General features: G+C 50.3%; 2 pseudogenes; both read left to right on the top strand.

Moving 5' to 3' along the window:
* The first annotated feature begins 304 nt into the window (after positions 1 to 304).
* On the top strand, positions 305 to 3,084 carry LOC120429557 (uncharacterized; annotated as a pseudogene).
* Positions 3,085 to 4,559: 1,475 nt separating this feature from the next.
* Positions 4,560 to 5,872, top strand: LOC120429556 (uncharacterized; annotated as a pseudogene).
* Positions 5,873 to 8,848: the final 2,976 nt, after the last annotated feature.

Below are 8,848 nucleotides of genomic sequence, written 5' to 3'. Positions count from 1 at the left end.
CAGATCGCGCTCATCGCGCTCATCGTGCTGAGATCGTGCTCGAATGAAAATTTTCATTCATGCAGTCAGAGTTGCCAGAAAATATTCGTTCTAGCAGTTTCCCATGAAATTGGGTACACTGCTTCAATGTTTATTTTTGTTGATTCGAGCAGTCTAATGTAAATAAACGAAATTTCTTGTGTTTTTTTCTGGACGGAACGGACGGAATTTAACCTGCGATGACCTGGAGCAAGCATGTTTCGGTTTTATTAATTGTTTAATTGTTTTCTTCCGTTTGGACAGGACGTGAATCAGCGGGAGAGTGATGGTGGGGACGGAGACGGCGCTTCGACGGCCGCCGCGGCGCTGCTTTAGCGTGACATTCTGTTGGACATTGGTGGCGGAACCGGCAAAAGTATTTGGCCATTGCGACGAGCAGCTTGTCCATCGTAGATAGTTAGCCGTGGCTGCGAGGTCTGTCTTCGTTCAGGATGAAAAGTTCCAGCTTCCTGGAGGACCGCTCAAGCTCAGGGACGGAACGGCGATGAAGTTGAGTTCAGTCAGCGGCGAGTTGAACTCGTGAGGATTGTTCAGGCAAGCTCTTGCCGATTCGCTGTCCAAGCTGCAATCCGGCGGTGGAGTCTTTTCATCGTCGAAACACTTCGCAACTTACAAACAAATGTCCCCACGTTACCAGCTGGCCATCCTCCTCTCGTTCGGGTACAACATGCGCGTCGATCCGAACATGGTCGTGGACACGAAGGAACAGTTCTACAGACGCAAGCCTCCGACCGCATCCTCGACCCCGAACCGGTGTGTTCCGTGACTTTCTCGTGTCCACCCTAACATTCCAGGACTGCTATCACGTTTCGGAGCGACACGAGTCCTTCTTGGATTTGTCGCTCCCGATTAATTTGGAAAACCGCAACCTTCGATCCGACGAAAAGGCAGCCCTGAACCGGACTACGGCTACCCACTTCCGGCGGAGCCACCCAAAAACCACTGAGCAGCCGTGAACAATGGCGCATCAAGACGGCGTTCAAAACAAAAAAAAATAGCAACTCTACAACGAATCTACTGCCACCGCAGCAAACGGCGAACCGGAAGGTGACGACAAAGGCGCCGCCGAATCAGACAAGGATGACGACGGCTTGTCGGACGCGGACCTCGAGGACAATCTGACCGACGATACGCAGCCGAAAAAGGTCGTGGACCAGAACGGCAACCAGTCGGCAGGCGATCCGAAAAAGCGTGACGATGCGCCGGAGAATCTGAACAAAGCAGGCGAGTCGAAGGTGGTTAGCGAGCTGTGTCTGAGTGCCGAGGGCGTGAGATGAGCATCGAGCAGCAGGAAGCAAAGGGCAAGGCACAGCGAGAACGGATCGTGAGTCATGCCGATTGGGGCAATACGCAAGCGCCGCGATACCGGTGCGAAGGCAACAAGTATCCGATCCAGTCACCTGAACGCGTTCACCGCCGTTGAGTTGATGGCCGGGAACAAGATGTGTGCTTGACCGAGCGGATCAAGAGCCGGCCGTTTACGACCCAGGCAAGCGCGTCCAGATGGTGCTGGTTGGCTTTAGTATTCGTTCGCGCCAACACAAAGTGTCCAAGGGCGCAAGCCGCTTCGTCCGTCGGTCTGTACCGTGCCAGCTGTACATTCACCGTATTGACCGTCAAATTTCCACACGACCTCAAAAACAACCTTGTACAAACCGCGACAGCACTAGAGCTATGACCGGCACCAGATCCGGTCCCGCTTTTCGCCGTCCACCTTCCGGTGCTTTCGGGTGATGACCTCTTTGGAGCGTGTCTGCTTGCACCATGTTTGGTGACCGAGATCAGCTCCGATGTCGTAGTGCCGGACGTTTTTTAGGCTCGTCCTGAAGCTACACGACATAATTAAACTGTGTTTATTTCCTTTTTTTCTCGTTTTTCAGCTTATCTTTTTTTTTAATTCACGACTTTCGCTTATTTAACGATATTTTTTTATTTATTTTTATAAATAATGTGTTTAACCAGGTTCACTCTATATTCTTTTGAATTTTTAAACGCATTATTACTTTTTTAGTACATACTAAGTATTTTCTCATAATCTAGTAACAAGCGTTTTGATCTAGGTTTTGATTGCTTTATTTCTGCTATGTTCGAATTTCTAATAAAATTGTGCTGCACTACGCCCACGATGCGAGCTTCGACCGCGTGTTTGTGACGCGGCCCGGTACCGCAATCGGTTCTGACTGCCGCGGTTTCAACCGGGCAGCTGCGTCTCCCGCTCGGATATCTCCTCGTCCCTACTGGGTGCATCTCAATCTTCCGCCAAAACATCCGGTCAGTCCAACGGCGCCTCCTCCCCATCGTAGCCCTATTGCGTAGCCCTATTGCGTATTGCGTAGTTATGATGATCGTCGGTGCTGGAACCGCGGTAGCTTGTTCGCTCTTGTAAATGTTTTCAATCATGCCAAGATTTTCTCTGTTCCGCCGTAATTGTTCCCACCACCACCACCATAGCTGAAGTTGTTGTAGTTATTTGGCGTAGGATGTCTGGAATTGATGTGGCCGGTACTTCCTGGCACTGCTGTGTTGAAGTTCTCGGGTGGAAAGTTGACCGGCGGTACAGACCATTTGTTGTTGCTTTGTGACAATTGTTGTTGTTTTGTGATTGTCGATCGGCGAGCCCCGGGACTTGAACATAGGTCTGTCGTCACCGCCGTTGAGGCCACAATCTTCGTCGTTCCAGTTGCACTCGTTCTGCTTGTTCCACATTTCATCTCGCGACGGTCCTTCTTCTTTTCCCGCATGCAACTTTTTTTTTGCTGTTCCGCAGGGCAGGGCGATTTTGTCCTCGACTTCGTCCGTGTAGAACCGTATGTTATGGCCTAGCTACGACGGTGCCCACCGTTGGATCAGGCACTGCCGGTTGTGTAGTTCGCCGTTTCATCAGTGATGTGGACATCACCTGCAGTTTGAGCTGCCGGTGGTTCCGTCGGTTCTTTTTTAGTGTAGATGAAGGTTCAGCTCAGCAAGGCTCGCGAGATTGTTAAACGCGTGTGTTAAAGTACCGGTTGAATGCTTCCGGATTCCAGTTCAGATCCCGCTGAAAATTAGAAGCTGTTTTTTTTTTCTATTGAGCGCCACTTACAATACTTACGTTGTACTTGTATCACCCGGTCATACATGACGATCGTCGACGGGGCCATCTTCTACAACGCTTGACAAAATCCAACCCCGGAATGACCCCATTGTTGTTCGTTCCTAAGATGTCGGCCATGTCGATCTTATCCTCAGGCCCCATGCCCGAAGTGGCCACGTGATCAACAACTCCGGCTGGAGTTAGAAATGTCCATGGAATCTACACCAGCTTCATGCGATCCATACGTCCGTCGTCCACGGAATGAAGACGTCCTCGCATCGGTCCAAAAAGCGAAGTCATGAGGTGGATCCGCGGGAGAGGGACACCAAAAAGGTGTAGACAAAGTATGAGGACGACGGGAGGAAGGTATCGGGAGAGCAGGGGGAGGAAAGGAACGGGTCAAAGGAGGTCATCCGTGAACGAGTGCCGGCGGCGAAGGCTCCTCAGTGGCCGCAGCTGCTGCCGTTTCGGCGAAGATTTTTGCTGCAGCAGCAGTCAATGCGGCGGCTGTTCCAGTGGCACCTGCCGTTCTGATTGATCTGGACCGATCGCGCAAGATAGCTCAACTGCAGAAACAGATTCGTGCCAAACCGTCCAGAACGTTGGCAGCGGTTCTTCCGCCAATCATCCAAGACAAACCGAAACCGCGAGAAACGACCAAAAGCCGGCTACCTTGGAATAATTATTATTTGCTGTTGTTTTTTCACTGCTCGATTCCGCGAAAACTGTCATTTAGTTTCTGTCAAACGAATTCGAGCAGTGGACAGCTCAGATCGCGCGATTTTTCTGCATCGCGATCACATCGCGATGAAATCGTGCCAAATCGCGCCAATCGCGCAAATCGCGGCTAATCGAGGCAAATCGTGGACATCGCGGCCAAATCGTGGGCTCATCTCGGGAGTGTCATTCCTCTCGCCAAAAACACTTTTTCTATCTGACTGAACAGACATGCAAACTCTTTTTTCCTATATATATTCCATTAATCCCGAGGGGGACGTCACTTCGCGATAATTCACTAAAACGCACAAAAACGAGCTCGAATAACATCAACGCTACTCATCGTACCAAGTTTTCACCTATCGCCACCAAAAAGCATCACACCAAAAAATAGTCGTGTAATTTTATGTCTTTTCGATGCACATAACTGGAGCGTCATATAAGACGTGAAATTACATATGTTATCGCAAGTTAACGCGCGTTAAAGCGAGTTAAAGCTGAAAATAAACACAGCGTCTACTCGACTTTTGAACCAAACAAAATCGATCTTGCAACCTTGCCGTCTTGAATCGAGCAGTTTTTGATCGTGTTTGGCAACTCGTTTTTTTCGTTTTGATTTTTTTCCTGCAGTTTTCGCGGAGAAAATAAACACAGCAATCTGCACGGCAATCTGTGAGTTTTTTTTTATTGCTAACGATCGGAAATGTGGGAAATGTTTACTTCTGTGTGAATGTCGGTCAGCCCACTCGGTGGCAAAATCGCTGCAGGTTTGTGCCGCTCCGCTGGGAGTCTCCTGGAGCAGATCGAGAGCAGGTGGAATCGTTCCGTTTGCTGGCACCGACGATAAACGAGTTAAGTTAAAACCCACGGAGTGGAACTTGCAGAACCGGAACCGGAAAGACATACAGGGATTTTTGGACCAATAGGCAAGAACGAGGATGGCGAACTTGCGTCGAGGCCGAATGGGACCGAGCGGACTAAGATCGAGAAGATGATGCCTAAGAAGCAGTACTGGAACCGCGTGAATTAAGATAAGCTGATCGAGGAGAAGTACGTGCTGCACATCAAGAACTCGGTCGATTATCAGGGTCGATCGTTCCTTCAACCGCCGTACGACGTCGGGGTCAATCTACGCAATAGTGGTGCCACCGACCGGTGCTTGCTGCCGTAGGCTCACATCCACACTTGAACCGGTCACACCAAGGACATTTCTGCCATCCAGTGGTCCCTCAAAATCGGCCCACCTGTTGCTATACTGCAGCATGGACGACCGGATCATGTTCTTGAAGGTCTACTACCAGCGGCATTGCTTGCGAACCTGCTCGGGATAGGTCGTGCGGGAGGACTCGGAATACAAGAGCTTCTGACTATAAGACAAAGTGAGTAGATTCAATTGAAAAAAAATTGAATAAGAAACCTCAAATTTCTTTCTCTTACAGTGGGACACACGCAGTCTGGGCTCGGTCAACACGATCACCTTCGTCGATGATAACCGGCGCTTCATGACAACCTCCGACCTCACCTCCGACAACGAATGCTTGCGAGACATTCCGGTGGACATGGACACGCCGATCCAACGATGTACTAGATGCTCGCAGGTCAGCCTATCCCCGAACGGCTAGTGGCTCGCCTTCCAGAGCTTGGAAAACAAGAATTGTCGTGCTTCTCCAGCTCCTCGCGCATACTATTGGCCACACGGGTGCGTCCAGTGGAGGTCCGCTGTTGAATCTGGACTTCTGTGAGGACATCATCAAAAGGAACAGCTTGCCTGCACCAGTGCTGGCGGAATTTAACAAGGGGGCCATTCCCGAGCCACCGGCACTCACCGAAGAGACCATTCCGCGCAGCGAAGATGACCCATCTGCAAGTCCAAAGATCTGCAAAGTGCTGCTGCAGTTCCGTCTGCGCCAAGGTGCCGACCTTCCTAAAGTTAAACAGGGCCACCAAGAAAATTCTGCACTTCGCCGATCCGTATTTCACTTACGGCTACCTCTCGCTCAAGACGATCCACAGTCCGGCTTCGTCAAACACCGACAATGCTGAGTCACTGGTCTCGCGCATCAACTCTCGCACCCGATCCCGCTTCCGATCTACCACGGCCCCGGTCTGACCCGTTTTCTCCTCGAATAAAACTGATGTTTTACAAAAGAAATCAAAACAATTATAAACAAAAAATTATTTATTTTATTTTATTCAGTTCAGTTTCCTTCAGCAAATGATTAGCTTGTTAAAAAAAAAAAACGCACCATATCCATAATTTACTATTGTCTGTTGCAATTACAATACGTTGTGGGTGGAGGGGGGCATTAATAGCCACAACGCCCGGCAGTTCGATGCAGACGTTTCCTCCGCCGTGAACCTTCTGGTGTTTTGCCGGATGTTGTTTAAGGAACATCCGCTTGGCCGATGTTTGAACCGAGCTTCACAATTCCAAGAGAAGGTTAGACAGCAGCGACGGATTAATCAAATCCGCGTCCGCGAAAATTCTTGTGATTCTTGGGAATGTGGTACGAGGACAACAGTTGACTGCCAATCGTATCTATCTGGTTCGCTCCAGGAAGCTTTGACAGGACATCCGATCCGATTTTTGGGCACCGTGCACCGTCCAGACCCACTAACACAATCTGTGGCTTCAACTCCTTTCGTGTGACCGGAGGGCTGCAGGTTTTGCCCTCCGCAGGTTCATCGTCGTACATCACCGTTGGCAGGCTCTTCGAACTCAACACCGGCCCATCGTGCGAAACAAAGCACGTCAGTTTTCATTCTTGTTCCGTCCGGAAGTTGCACTCGCTGAAGCCGGGCCGCTGGTGTCCCTCTTGACCAGCACAACGCGGCGAGAATCTTGCTTCCTCCACTCCGGGTGCCAACGTTTTTTTGAGCACCATCCGTCCGGTGACGGAGAAAAATTGAGCAAAACAAACTGCTCGACTGATTTGACAACGAGAACTGTCATTTGCTCTTGACAGTTCTCGTTGTCAAAAAAATCGAGCAGTGTGAAGCGAGAACGCAAGAAAAGGTAAGCCAAAAAGCAAGTTATCGCGGTTAACGCGCGTTAAAGCAAGTTAAAGCGGAAAGGTGAAAGTGAACGCTGCAAAGGTTTGAAAAGGAAGCTTTATCGCCCGGATAGCGCGGAAGTGACATCCCCCTCGATTAATCCCTAAAATCTTGAACATTTGCAACTTATTTCTTTGCGTTCTCTAAGATGCCAACAACCATTTGATATTTTCATTGGTCTCACTCCCTTCATCCAGTTTTTTTGCTACCTCCAATTCCCTTTCTCTTATTCCTCTCTTCACTGCTTCAAGCTGTGCATTTCTCTCTTTTTTGGTACATACTTCCATATTTTGGACACGTTTTTTTTATCCTTTTTTTTCTGCGATTTTATTCCAGGACACTTCCAGTGGATTCCCCCTTCGACGAGTTTGACCTTTCAGTGAACATCCACAAGCCATCTCTCCGATAGGCCTTTTCAGTTGACATTCACAAGCCTACTCTCCAGGTCTTTTCAGTGGATATTCACAAGCCTTCTCTCAGCCAGGCCTATTCAGTGAACACCCACAAGCCTCCTCTTCGCCAGGCCTTTTCAGTGGATATTCACAAGCCATCTCTCCGCCAGGCCTATTCAGTGAACATCCACAAGCCTCCTCTTCATCAGGCCTTTTCAGTGAATGTTCACAAGCCATCTCTCCACCAGGCCTATTCAGTGAACATCCACAAGCCTCTTCTTCGCCAGGCATTTTCAGTGAATGTTCACAATGTTGAGTGTAGAATATAAGTGCAATTTGCCTAACCCTAATTCACCGTGTACCGGAACTACCACACCTTACACTCCAAAACCTTGTCTCACACAAACGTCAGAATAAACATTCCAATCCGAACTACCAAACAGCAACCACGCGTTTTATTACTACTGCTAAGAGGTTACGGGCCCCAGCCATAACCTAGAAAGTTCGGAAAAAGTACGTGCAAAAAGTTTGGCGGAAAGTCGTGCGCGATGGGTGAAAAAGTTGAAACCGTCCGGATTCGGCAGTTCGATGGCAGCAACTTCAGCAACTGGAGTTACCGGGTCCTCCGGTACTTGAAGACGTTGGGACTGAGGCACTGCATCGAGAAGGCGGCCGAGGAGGAGGACTTCTGGAACGTTCCGGAAGGGGACGCGCAAGCGGCAGCCAAGGAAGTTTTGAAGGCACGGCGGATGAAGGAGGACGACCGGTGCGCGAACGCGCTCGTCGAGTTGGTCGCGGACAGCCACCTTGAGCACGTCAAGGGAAAGGAGAGCCCGAAGGAAATTTGGGACGGGCTGTGCGCAGTTTTCGAGCGGAAAAGCACCACAAACCGGTACCTGCTGAAAAAGCAGCTCCTGACGATGAAGTTCGACGAGAAGGAACCCCTGCAGGACCACTTTTTGAAATTCGACAAGCTGGTCCGGGAGCTGAAGGGTGCTGGTGCGAAAATGGATGAGGAGGACACGATCTGCCATCTGATGCTGACGATGCCGGATTCCTACGACACCGTCACGACGGCCATGAGCGTCATGTCGGACCAACTGACGATGGACGTCGTCCGGCGGAACTATCTGGATTTCGAGGCCAAGCAGAAGGGGAAGCGTGCAGAATAACAAACGGAAGACGCTGCTTTTGCGGGCCATTCGAAGCCGAAGTTCAAGTGTTTTTCCTGCGGCGGCGTCGGGCACAAGAAGAACCAGTGTCCGAAGCGGAACGACAAGAAGCCGGAACAGCGGAGGAAGCCGGAGCACAAGGCGAACCTGGGATCCAATCCCGTGTCGTTCGTGGCGGACGTGCAAGAAGTCGCGGCCGTGAGCTCGCGAGAAGATTCTCGATGGTATTTGGACAGCGGAGCTTCCGAGCATATGTCGAACGACAAGGAGATGTTCGAGAGCTTGCAGGAGTTGGAGGATCCGGTGGTGATACAAACTGCAAAGGCCGGGATCAACCTGCTGGCTCGGCACAAGGGCCGGGTGAATGTCCAATCCACGGTTGGTGGCGAAACGATCGAGAT

The sequence above is a fragment of the Culex pipiens genome, unplaced genomic scaffold (assembly GCF_016801865.2).
Source record: "Culex pipiens pallens isolate TS unplaced genomic scaffold, TS_CPP_V2 Cpp_Un0123, whole genome shotgun sequence".
Lineage (NCBI taxonomy): Eukaryota > Metazoa > Arthropoda > Insecta > Diptera > Culicidae > Culex > Culex pipiens.
Note: the sequence above shows the minus strand (reverse complement) of the source record. Positions and strands in the feature narration are given on the sequence as shown.